Source organism: Triturus cristatus, chromosome 2_2 (assembly GCF_964204655.1).
Source record: "Triturus cristatus chromosome 2_2, aTriCri1.1, whole genome shotgun sequence".
In the NCBI taxonomy this organism is placed as follows: Eukaryota; Metazoa; Chordata; class Amphibia; order Caudata; family Salamandridae; genus Triturus; species Triturus cristatus.
Window position 1 is genome coordinate 737,551,477 of NC_140582.1, and position 12,962 is coordinate 737,564,438.

Sequence of the window (12,962 nt, forward strand, 5' to 3'; positions counted from 1 at the left end):
TATATTGCAGAAACAACTGTCGCCTATTGGCACATATAAATGGTAGATCCTTATACCTAATCTGAACACGATGTTCCCAGAAGTTTGTAATAATTGCCCTCGATGTGATAATGAATTTGCAACATTTATTTTGGTCATGTGAGGTGGTTGTTAGATTTTGGGAAGACATTTCTCTGGCCATACTACTATTGTGCAAATTATTAAACCAACATCATTGCACTCAACTATTTACAGCTCAGTGGAGACAGACAATGCAGAGATCTGGCTGCTTGGGAAGGCACATGCCCTCTGGTCAGGAGATTGGTGGCAATCCTAGCAGAGTCTGGATACCCTGTTCCAGGAGGGCAGTTAAAAATCTTGGCTTTATAGTCAATGAGAACCCCTTCATGAAAGAACATGTTTGGTCCGTCTGTGGCACCTGTTTTACTGTTTTACTGTGCAAGCTCAACAAGAGGATGGACGGAGTGCTGAAACTTTTCAACCACTCACCCCCAGAAGAATATATGCTTTCTTCACACATTCCTTTACAACACAGTCGTTACAACGATTGCGTTGCACCAGGCAAACCATTACATCGCAAGTCGTTTCAATGACTTGCTGTAGGGGGTGCGCTGGACTTAGGAATAGTATTATTCGCTATTCCTACTCCAGTTTGTGCAACAGCAGGGAAGGTGTTCTATTCTAAATCCAACACCAGCATGCCCCCTAGAGTAAGTCGCTGAAACAACTTGCAATGTAATGGCACATGTGGGAACAACGCAGTCGTTGTAACAACCGCATTGTAATGGTACTGTGTTGTGGAGACTGCATTGCAAACGCTGTCCACCCCCCCCCCCCCCAGAATGCTTATTTCTAATCCTGGGAGAATTTGGCTTGGCATTTCAAGCTGGACGGTTTCCATGAGGAACAGGGTCAAGCCTGATTTACATACGACTGGGTCCAAACTGAAGTGGTGTGATGAGCAAAAGAACAATGGATTAAACCCAGATCTGTGACCAGGGGTGCGTGGTTGAAACGTTTCAGCACTCTGGTAATAATTTTGTTATGTTTACCATGTTCACTCTAGGTGGCCAATGGTATGCCCAGAAGTGTGTCCCTTGCTCACTCTGCCACAGGATCACTGGATTCAAGATAGCCTCAATCTATTAATCAATTAGGGATTTTTAGCGTGCACTACTCACCCGTAAGGGTCTCAAGGCGCTGGGGGGAGGGGGTTTGGACAGCTCCGAGTTCATCAGAAGAGCCAGGTTTTGAGGTCTTTTCTGAAGGTTTGCAGTGTAGGGCTTCGTCTGATGCTGAGGGGAAGTTTGTTCCAGGTCTTGGCCGCGATGTAGGAGAATGCTCTGCCTCCCGTTCTGGCTCTGTGGAAGTGGGGAATTTCGGCCAGGGCTAGGTCGGCGGAGCTGAGGTTTCTCTTGGGGGCGTGGATAGAGATTCTCTCTTTGAGGTATTGTGGTATGGTGTTGTGGAGGGCTTTGTAGGTGTGTGGGGAACTTGAAGGTCACTCTTTTTTTGACAGAGAGCCAGTGGAAGTCTCAGAGGTGCTGGGGATGTGGTCATGTCATGGGATGCTGAGGACGAGTCTGGCTGCGGTGTTCTGGATGGTCTGGAGTTTGTGAAGTAGAGATTTGTTGATTCCGGCATAGAAGGTGTTTCCGTAGTCCAGTCTGCTGGTGATGAGTGAATGGGTGACGGGCTTCCCGGATCTGGGGGGGATCCATTTGAAGGTCTTGCGGAGAATGCGGAGGGTGTTGAAGCATGTGGAGGATACGATGTTGATCTGTCGGTTCATGGTGATAGATGACAAGTATGATGACAACACTAATTTAAGCAAGGATCACGAGCCGTCTAGACTTTGTAATGCCCTATTGTTAGCTGCCAATGAAGCACTTCTTTCCAAACTGCAGGTTCTCTAAAATACTGTGGCATGTTTAGTCTGTAATCTTCATCCTGGTACTCCTTCAGTTCCGACTCTAAAAGCTCTTCATTGGCTGTCAGTCAGATAGTGGTCCCCGTTCAAGCTTCTCTGTCTTATTTATAAGTCTCTGGCAGGCAATGGCCCAGTTTACCTGTGAAGGAAGCTCATTGTATACTGCCACAGCAGACATTTCAGATCTAAGGACAAAGCTTTGTTACTTTCCCGCCATATCATGAGATATGGCAGTTGGTCTTTGTCTTACCTTGCCCCATCACTGGAATAAACTTCCTCTTTACTCTCGATCTTACACTGACTTTGGCAGATTTAAAAAACTTTTGAAGACCTGACTAGTCTAATCAGATGTTTTGTTGTGACTCTAGGAAAGTGCCCTGATGCATCTTTGAGAGTGAGTCGTTCGCTGTATATGAAGATTTTATAACATAACATCATATTATTATCCGCAATGAAGGTTTATATTTTTATTTGTATATTTATGCTGATAGCCCAATCTCTACTGCCTAAGAATTGGAAATCTTCCTCAGACACGTCTTACACGGAGTGGATGGATAAAATGAAGTAAATTAGAAAAAGGAAATTTTGGTATCATGCTCAGATAAATAAAATACTAATTTACAGTAAATGTGGGGCAGGTGGGGTTCTGTAGACATATCCCAGGTTGATTAAGGTTTAATGTATTTTTTATGGACCAGTATGCATTCAAATATAGTTTAGGTAATAATAATGAATAATATTCAATTTATTGTTGATTTAAAAGAAAAAGCATATTCTGTTTGCTGATTAACTCATTCTACACGAGAGAGGGATTAAAGTTATTTAGAGTTTTGATTATTTAAAGTTATCTAGGATTGAAAATGGGGACCCAGGGGTATCGCGGCGCGAGCCGTTGTCCCCCTGGGGATTTTTGCACGGTGGAACGGTCCACACAGCTCGCGAGGGCTCTGGCAGGTTAGTGGGCGGGGCTTCAGGCAAGGATTTAGCGGTGATGGTTGGCGGGAGTAGTTGTTGAGGGGATTAGGAAGGCGGTTGTTTTTCATTGAACAGTCTTTTCTTTTCCCCGCATTCCTGTCAAGTTGTTAGGGTTGGAGGATGGCAGAGGCAGCGGCGGTGAAGAATGCGCTCTGTGTCATTTTTGAGGCGGGCCGTGACGATCTCCTGATACCAAGCGTGTCGACCGTATTAGCGGCGACTGGGAGCGCCTGAAGCGTGTTGCAGCCCAAGGTGTTTCCGAAGCTGTGGCAGCCTGTTTACCATCACGGAGCCGTCGCAGGTGGCAGAAGGTCGTACTGTGGTGGTGCCCATGCTGCTTCAGACCAGAGGACGTGCAGTCCGTAGGAGCAGTGGCGGCAGGCTTCAGGCGGCAAGATGTCAGTCACTTCCTGACAGGAAGTCAGGGCAGTTGGGGGCGGTAACCGCGCATCGCAAGGAAGGGTTAGTGACCCCTCCAGGAGCTGTTCTACATCTATATCTCCAGCGAACAGTGGGAGGGGGAGAGGTTATGCCAATTGGGTGGATGAGGCTTTTGTTTTACCGGCTTCTCCTTTGGCATTTAAGAGAGCACATCTCAGTGGCAAGATGCTCAAACAGAATACACACTATGAAGGCATCTCTTCCATTAATATAGCGCCTCCTGTTTCTCTTGAGGGACGCTCTGCTGTTTTGGTTGATTACTCCAGCGACAGTAGTGAGGTCAGTGATGGGGTCCAAATTTTGTCATCTGGAATTGACAATGTCACGAAGGATAACAGTACTCAGGTGCTGGACCCTTTTGTTGAGGGAGCTGTTTCTGAGGTGATTTTGTCTCCGCTTCCTAGGTGCCCACCTGGGAAAAACGCAAGCTTATATTTACAAGACAATGTGGCCCCTCCCCCTTTTGATTTAATAGAGGCAGTTGGGGGCGATGATGTGCAAGAGTTGATGGATGATGTTACTTTAATGTCTCACAGCTTATATCCTTCTTCACGTTTAGATTCTTCTGGTCAATTTTCTGGCGTTGAAGCTATATTTCGGGAACCTCACCCTCCTCCTTGTTTCTCACAGATTTCTTTTGACTCTGCATTAGGGCCACATCGTGGGCAATGGGTTTGGGTGGATCATGCCACGCCTTCAGCTGCAGCTGACACTTCAACGCAGGTGCGGGATTTTGGTAAGTCAGTAACGTCTTCTGGCACGAGCGGCTGGAAGTCTTCATCATTCAAGGTTCCTCAGATGGCGGCTGGTGTTTCCCAGTTTGTGTAGATGAAGCAGGCTGTGGCTTTTGGTTTGGGGGTTAATACACAGAGCGGATCAAATATGGATTTTGCTGTGACTGGTTGGGATTTCTATGATGGCGGGGTGGGAGATGGCAAAATTGTAGCAATGATGATTTGTTTATTACCGAGGAACATGTTGGTCATGGGTAGGTGGTTGAAAATACAAAGGAGGGTATAATGGTTGATTATTGGAATATGGATTCTAGATTTATGGGTCAAGAACATGCTTTGTCAGGGAAGGGGTCGGGGTCCAACTATGTTCGTAGTATTTTACAGCAGTCAAGAGCGGACAAGACAGCGGAGCAGGGACGGCTTCACGGTCATCAGCGTCGAGATGATCCAAAGAAGTTCCAGAAGCGGGCTGCTCAATTGACATCAGGTAGGCCTCAGTGGTGGTCTTCGTGGCCACAACCTTTGGCGGGCAAGCACAGTGTGCGTTCAGTGGGTGTTGGCGATGCATCAGTGAATGAAGTTTCGGGTTTAGGGGCGGGGGAGTGGTAGCGAAATCAGCGGAACAGGTGCAAGTATGTACAGGTACATTGGATACAAATAAGGTTGCAAGTTCTGATAAGTAGGTTTTGGATGGGGCAAAATCCCCTCTGGGGCAGGATTCAGGCGTCATTAATCCTATACATAAGAAACTTCCTTATATGGGATTTGCTATGCCCTTGGGGACGCATCTGGCTGAGAAAACAAAGAAGAAAATTTGGGACCACGAGTTTGTTGACGTTTTTAAACTTCTTCATAGGGACATTCAAGCGAAAGAAGGGTCTAAAGAGGAGGAATGGGAACTTTCTAGGCGTCCCAGAGTTCCTAAAAATATCGAAAATTGGACGGCTGCATTTTTAATCTATGCAAGCGTCTACTGTGAGAGACATCAAGACAGGGCAGTGGCCATGTTTAAATACATTGTTATTATACGCAAAGCTCAATTACATTTTGGTGGTTTTGCATGGCTCAGCTATGATGAGGAGTTCATGGCTAGAGTCAGTATTTTTCACGACAAACCTTGGGGGGAGGTTGACCAGGAACTGTGGCTCCAGTGGATGTCCTCGACTCAACCGCCCGCGATGACTCATACTGCAAGCGGGCTTCCAATTACTTATCGGCCCGTTCTGCCTCGCCCTGCCCAATTTGGGGCGGGTGGGTTGGGTAGAGGACAACTGACAGTTACGTGATCATGCTGGAATTTTAATCGAGGTTCATGCATCAGGCAATTCTGCAGGTTCAAACACGAAAGTTCTGTGTGGTGGAAAGCATGCCATCATCCAGTGCTTTGCCAATCAGAGGTTTGGGGAGCAGGGAAAAACACCAAGAGGTAGGGGAACATTTCCACAGCTTATTCCAAAGGGCTCATACGCCAATTAAACTATCGGTCATGACTTCGTGGTTGGAAGGGTACCCTGATATGGAATCTGCTTCAAAACTTTATTGGGGTTTCAAGATAGGTTACCAGGGCCCCCTTTACAATAGATGGTCTGACAATTTAAAATTAGCTAAGGAGTTACCACAGGTGGTTCAGAAGAAGCTTGATGTTGAGTTGCAAGCTGGCAGGATAGCAGGTTCATTTAAGCACTTTCCTTTGAAGACGTTGATGGTATCCCCGTTGGGCCTGGTTCCCAAAAAATTGGCTGGTGAATTTCGGTTGATCCATCCTTTATCGTGGCCGGAAGGCCAATCTATTAATGATTTCATTTCCCCTTCAGACTCTAATGTATCATATACGTCTGTTGATGATGCTTTAAGGATGGCACCCATGGTGGGGTATGGTGCTGAACTTGCAAAATGTGATATCCAGTCTGCTTTTCGCTTACTGCCTATTTATCCGTCGGATTTCGAGCTGCTAGGCATGTTTTTCAATGACTCCTTTTACAATGACAGAGTCCTTCCAATGGGTTGTTCAGTGTCATATGAACTGTTTGAAATGTTCAGTACTTTTTTGCAGTGGTGGTTTTCTGAAAGAAGTGGCCACACACAAGTTTGTCACTATTTAGACGATTTCCTGTTTATTGGTAAGGCACAGTCAGATCAGTGCCACAGAGTTTTACACATTTTTCAGGACTTGGCTGAGGAGTTTGGCGTTCCGCTGGCTCCAGAGAAAACTGAGGTTCCATGTACCAAAGTTAAATTTTTGGGTATAGAACTTGACACAGGACTTATGATGGCTCGGTTGCCTGCAGCTAAGGTGAGCAAAATCAGATCCTTTTTGTTGGAGATTATCGACAAGGAAAAAATTCAACTCAGACAGGTTCAGCACTTGTTGGGCTATTTAAATTTTGCTTGTCGGGTGGTTAGTGCTGGCAGGACTTTTTGTAGACGTCTGGGGTTGGCGATGTCAGGGGCATTCCTTCCTCATCACAGGATCAGACTCACTTAAGCTATTAAGGAGGATTTATTAATCTGGCTGCAATTTTTGACTGATTTCAATGGAGTCTCGCTATTTTTTGTGGAAGATGACACCATTTGGCAGTTTCAGATTTTTTCAGACGCATCTGGGGTACACGGATTTGGTATTTTTTGGGAGGGGCTTTGGTGTGCAGAGAAATGGCCTCTTCATTGGCTCAGGCAAGGTCAAAGCATAGCTTTTCTTGAATTGTTTCCTATCATTGTGGCTTTGTTGGTGTGGGGGTATGAGTTTAAGGACAGGGGTGTTCTTTTCCATATTGATAATATGGCAGTTGTTGAACTAATTAACAAGCAAAAGGCATAGGATGTGAGAGTTTTACACCTGCGGCGGTTTTTTATGCTGCAGAGCTTGAGATTGAATATTGTGTTTAGAGTGAGACACATTCCAGGCATTAATAATTCAATTGCGGATACGTTTTCTCGATTCAATTGGCAGAAATTCCGCAATCTGGCACCGGGAGCAGACAGCTGCAAAACTACGATCCCGCAAGACATCTGTGCCCTGGGGGAATGAGAATCGTTGATCTGGCGGAAAAATCTATAGCCCCTTCTACCAGACGCTGTTATCGTCAGGCCTGGTCGGAATTTTTTAATTATGTTCAGTTACATAATTTTCATCTTTCTACAGTGGGTAACAAATATGTTATTTTACAGTTTGTTTTGCATTTGATCAGTCTGGGCCTGTCTCATACAACTATTTCAGGAAAATTGGCTGGCATTTCTTTTTATAGTCAGTTGTGGTGGGGACAGGAGTTAGTGGGGGATGTTTTGTTACGTCATATGTTGAAGGGCCTTGGGAGAGAGCGTTCTTTTTCTTCGCCTTTACGTGAGCCAATTACTTTTTCCCTTTTGCAACAACTTTTAATACAGTTACCAGTTTGCTGCTATGACTTGTGGGAGGTTTCTCGTTTTAGACTTTGCATGATTTGGTTGTTTTCCGGCGCTTTTAGAGTTTCTGAGTTGTTGGGGCTGTGGGGTCAGAAGGGTATTCAGGCAGAAGATGTTCAGGTTCAAGGAGGGAAACTTAGGATTCTTTTGGGAAAGTCTAAAACTGACCAGCTGGGTAAAGGCACATGGGTCTACTTAAATAGTAGTGGCTTTCAAGACTGATGTCCTTTAAAAGAATGGGAGTCATTCTTCATTTCTGCGGGTTTACAACATGGAGATGTATTCACTCATTGTAATGGGAACAAAATTTCGAGTGCACATTTATTGGCAGTTTTACGTAAAGCTTTGATTTTGTTGGGAAAAAAACCCTCTCTTTTTGGGACTCGCTCTTTTCGTATAGGGGCAGCTACCGAAGCGTCTTGGTTGGGTTGGGGCTGGGATGGAATTAAAAGGATTGGTAGATGGAAATTGGATTGCTGAACACGTTATGTGAGGAAATAATGAGACAGTCTTACTTAAATATGGTCTATAACTGTTTTTTCCTGCCTAGGTGGTGTTAAACGTTCGGTATCATCAAAGAGGCGGACATGGATAGTGAGCCATTCTTTCGTTAAATGGTCAGCTAGCTTCGCCCAAGAGCAAATTTACGGCCGAGCTCTTGGTTTGCCTAGCAAGGGACATGAAGTTTTGTGGGACGGGAAAGGTGGCAAGAGATGGGAGGGTTTATTTCCCATGCTCTCTGAGCTGTCTTCTGCAAGATGTTTCCCAGACTTATTAATTATTCATTTGGGCGAAAATGACCTTGTACCATTGTCTGGTTTATCCCTTTTGAAGAAAATTAAATTGGATTTGGCGGTGATCAAAAATAATTGGGTAGGTACAACTGTGGTTTGGACTGAGTTTATTTACAGGCACCATTGGAGGGGAGCTCACAATCACACGGCGATGGAGAGGGCTCGCAGGAAACTCAATCGGGAAATTAATTTTTTTTGTGCTGCAATGGGTATAAAGTTTTTGGCTCACAATAATATCACAGGTGCGGAATATCATCTATTCAGGGAAGATGGGGTATACTTATCGTAAATGTGCCAGGCATACTATTTAATGGAGTTGAGGGATTTGTTGGCTGATTTTTGGTGTGAAAACCTTTGGTGTTCGGGTAATTCAAGTTAACTTTTTTCTTACTTCAAAAAATTTTCATTTTGGGGGGGGCCATGAAAACTCTTTGGTTTTCTGGGTGGTGTTTTTACTTGGGGTTTTGGATAGTCTGGAGCGGGCTTATCCTTCCCTCTGGGGTGGGGGAGGGGGGGTTGGAAAGGTTCATGGGGTATTTTGATAAAGTCTTGTGGGAGATATTTTGGTTGTTTATCAAAAGTTTCAAACAGTAATGATAATGTGGTATTTATTTCTACAATGTTTATCTCATGAATAATTCTACTTTCTGTTGCCTGGCCTAATAAAGTGACCTTTTTTGCTAAATGGTAATTTTGGTGTGTGGTTTGTTCTTATTGCGCGAGAAGAGCTTGTTCAAAAGGAATGTATTTAGAAAGATTCATCATTTTTCACCTTAAGTTATGTATTTTCATATATGAATGGATTTTTAAATTTTGAAACAGCAAAGTACGCATGGGCCATTAAGATGATGGGGATTTCTTTTCTTGTGCTAATGTAGAATATTGAAAGCAGATTGTATGAACTAAGGAAGCTTTATCTCTATCTGTGTGGAAATAATGTACCATTTATTTATTGCTATGTACATTTGTTAGTAAGGGGCTTTATCTTAAACAATGAATTATCCTTTTAAAACGTTTCAGAAAATGCTCACAAAATGTAGGAGCAGAATCGTCATACTTTGTTACAGTGGCACCTGCTTCTAGAATGGTGTTTGTATGCACTCTGAGAGCCCGGTGACCATGGAAAATGCATTGCTCGCTGAAGACTTTACCCTTCCAGACTTGGACATCATTTTACAGTAGCACCATTTGGTTTCCATTGCATCTCCCCCCTCCCGCCTGGGGAAGGCTTCTCTTTGGGTGCCAACCTCCACGCTAGGATGCAACTTTTCTGTAGCATTCTGTAGGAGAATTTTCTTCCACTTCCAGGACACCTGCTACAATAGAATTGCATTTAAATTTTCAGGAATCTACTTGTAATCTCCCTGAGAATTGTGTACAATGCCCTGAATCTCTGTAGGGCCTGAGAGGATTCTATATTGCCTCTCTTGGAAAATCAGTTAATAATTCTGATCATTTTACAGTGATTGACTCCGAATAAAATAGTATTAGTAGATAAAAATACTTCACCGTTGAGTCATAAAGATGGTTGTGAATTTTCAGCATCTCAATTTGATGGCCAACCGAGTATCTCAAAATGGGATTTTAGTGAGAAACTTTCATCCAACTGACAATCTATGGATATGGGAATAAACGTAGTGCACCTTTCTATCAGATAAGGAATAAAAAGCCTGCCAGCCATACTGAGAATGAGTCAGCTTTCTCGTTGCAAAAACTCTTCAAACCAATGTCCACAAAAACATTTTTTTGTCCTCTTCCCCCCCAGCAAATGCAAAAACAGTAATCTCTTTCCAATGTTTCATAAGAAAAAATTCCTGTGTAAGTAATCCCAGGGAAGGCACAAAGGACATAGACAAAATGTTAAGAAGAAGAAAAAACTATGTAAAATCTGTAAAAACATGCTAAAAATCTCAGTTTTGAGTCAAATTCTGATCCGGGTAGGGAAGTGGAGAGCAAAGGGGGTGAAGGGCTTGACCAACAGAGAAAAGGGTTATAGCCCCATATATTCAAAAATTCTCAGTCCATTCTCTATGATTAACAGGGCTGAGGACACCATGACTGTCTCTATCAGTGTTCCCCCACAAGTTGTTTCCACAGTCCCCTGGCTAAGATAATTTTCTTCCAATTTTGGTGATAATGTCATTTATAATGGTGAAAGTACAGGGGCTAATATTCCATGTAATGTGGTTAATATGTCTCTTTTGTTGGAATTTAGCGCTATCTTTGATGAATAAATATTTCTGAACATTCTTATTGGGCTGTTTTGCTGAGATAGTTGAATTACAAAAGTTCAAAGCAGATATATCTCCTTGTTCTCTATTGAGAACTCAGGTGCAAGGAGTAGGACTAGAGTAACATTTAATTCAAAAGTGGTATCCAGTGTAATCCTACTAAACAGTGGCTAGTTACGCAGTCAAGGCATTGATGGATTCAGCCTGCAGAAAAGAAGGCTAGCAGAGCTTCCTTTTAAAAAATCCTGGGAGAAGCTTATTGCCCCTAGTTGCTCTGCCCCTACAATCAATGTCAAATAAGAATCTAACAAATCTGCAGATATCCCTGGCAGGGGTCTGCAGGAGGGTTTTTCTTCTTATCAGGAATGGGGAGGGGAATTCTTTATGAGGAGACGAGGAGTTGGAGTTGGATAGCAGGTGTCCTTAAGTCTAGGGGTGCCAATGGGTTTACCAGCAATAAACGTTCCTAGTACAGGCCTCACTGTGGTTTCCTGGAATGCAGCAGGACTACTGACTGATGATCACAAAAAGTTTTTTCAGCAGTCTGGCTGCCAATAAAATGCATATCAAGCAAACCTGGTCAACAAATGATTTTGTGTTAGAAGAGTTCTTTGTTTTAAATTGTCTCACAATACCCTCTAGGAGAGGCCAGGCAAAAGGGATCATAATGACCCTCTCAAGTATTAAATAGAGTTGGTCTTACAGACATTTAATTAATGCATGCGTCACAATTAATTCAGGCTATAAGAATACTCCAGAAAGGTGGCACATTTGGTGGTAAATGTGTAAATGCTCCCCAAATCAGTCTTTGAGCAATTAGTAATAGAAACTTTCTCTTTTATCTCTGAAATTAGGGAGTGAGACGATTGTAAATACACGGTTTGAGGGTGATTTTAATTCTAAAATATCAAACCATGTTTTAAGGCTAGTTACAAATGAGACAAAACAAGAAGCATTAAAAGCCTACCCTGCAATCTTCCATCCCAACAGCAAATCTGACAAATTAGGTCTATTTTTGATGGTAGTCTTAAGAAACAAGGAATGTTTAATAGTTAATTGAAGGATTGAAAACAATACTCCTATAAATTTTACACACACATCTCCAGTTAGTTCTTCAATCATTGATTACATGATAGTTCCTTTTACCACTTTTGGGAGGATCTCAGATATGAAAGTTATTGATTGTTCCTTTAGTGATCATAAAGAACTTTACTTCCTGATCGACTTGGCTCAAAACAATGTAGGGTCCTGGAACCTTAAAGATACAACAGTGAACATTGATAAATCAAATGGTAGTATATCCCCTCGAATTCTAAGATCTTTGCTAACCTGAAAAAGTCTTTGACAGTACCGACCACAGAGCCACTGCCCCATCCCTTGATCCACAACTTAAATATACAAGTGATATAAAATCCCTGGCGGCTTAATCTAAATTAAATAGCCAGGTATCATTAAAGAGACTTCATTTTAATCCTTATACCCCTAAATAGAGAGATGAATAGATTAATGATAAGAAATTTTATCTTTTTTCAACTGGCCAATACCGGAGCCACCCATATCAAGGGCCACCTGCTAGACCCAGTTTTTACAAATGTTCGCACCCTCCAGGCCAAACCTTCTTGACCCCTCCCTTGGACAGACCATTTTTTGGTTCCTCTTCTCTGGCCAGGAGAATTCAGGAAGCCCCACAAGCCCGTCACGTACACCCAGGACAGGGCATGGTCCAGACTCTCAACTGAGGACTGGGCCAGAGCTCTGGAATCGACGACCCCCGCCCCCTCGGGGGACCTTGTCGTAGCTGATAGCAATTTTAGGAAGTGGATTTCCGACTCACTCGACTCTATCATACCTATAAAAACCCGTGAAGACAAGAGCGGAAAGACAGGCTCGGCCCCCTGGTTTAGCCTGGAATTCAGAGCCCTCCGCAAGGAATGTAAAAAAGCGGAGTGACTGTGGAGGAAGGACTGGCTCCACTCTAGTAAAGACTCCTACCGGAGGACTGTGAGAGCATACAAATCTGCTTTGTAACTTTCTAAGGCCTCTTACTATGACGATAGGATAAAAAATGCCACAAACCCCGCGAGAGAATCCTATCTCATCGTCAAAGAACTCCTAAAGATACCACAGCCCCCTTCATTGACCAGGGCCCTACCGGACAGGAGTAATGAACTTGCAAAATACTTTGACTCTAAAGTCTCCCACATTTTAACTTCACTTCCACAGCCCAACCAGCTACCCTGCTGGGACAACGTGACGCCTGACACTTGTCCAGTAGGCGACCCTCGCCCGCACTTAATGCTTTTAGGGCGGTCTCATCGGACGAAGTTGAAAAAACTCTGGCCAAGATGAAAAGTGGCTCTCCCCGTGACCCTGCTCCCATGAGGTTTTTGAAAGCAGTCGCCTCTGCGATTGTTCCTCCAGTTCTGGAGTTGATCAATGCCTCACTGTCCCAAGG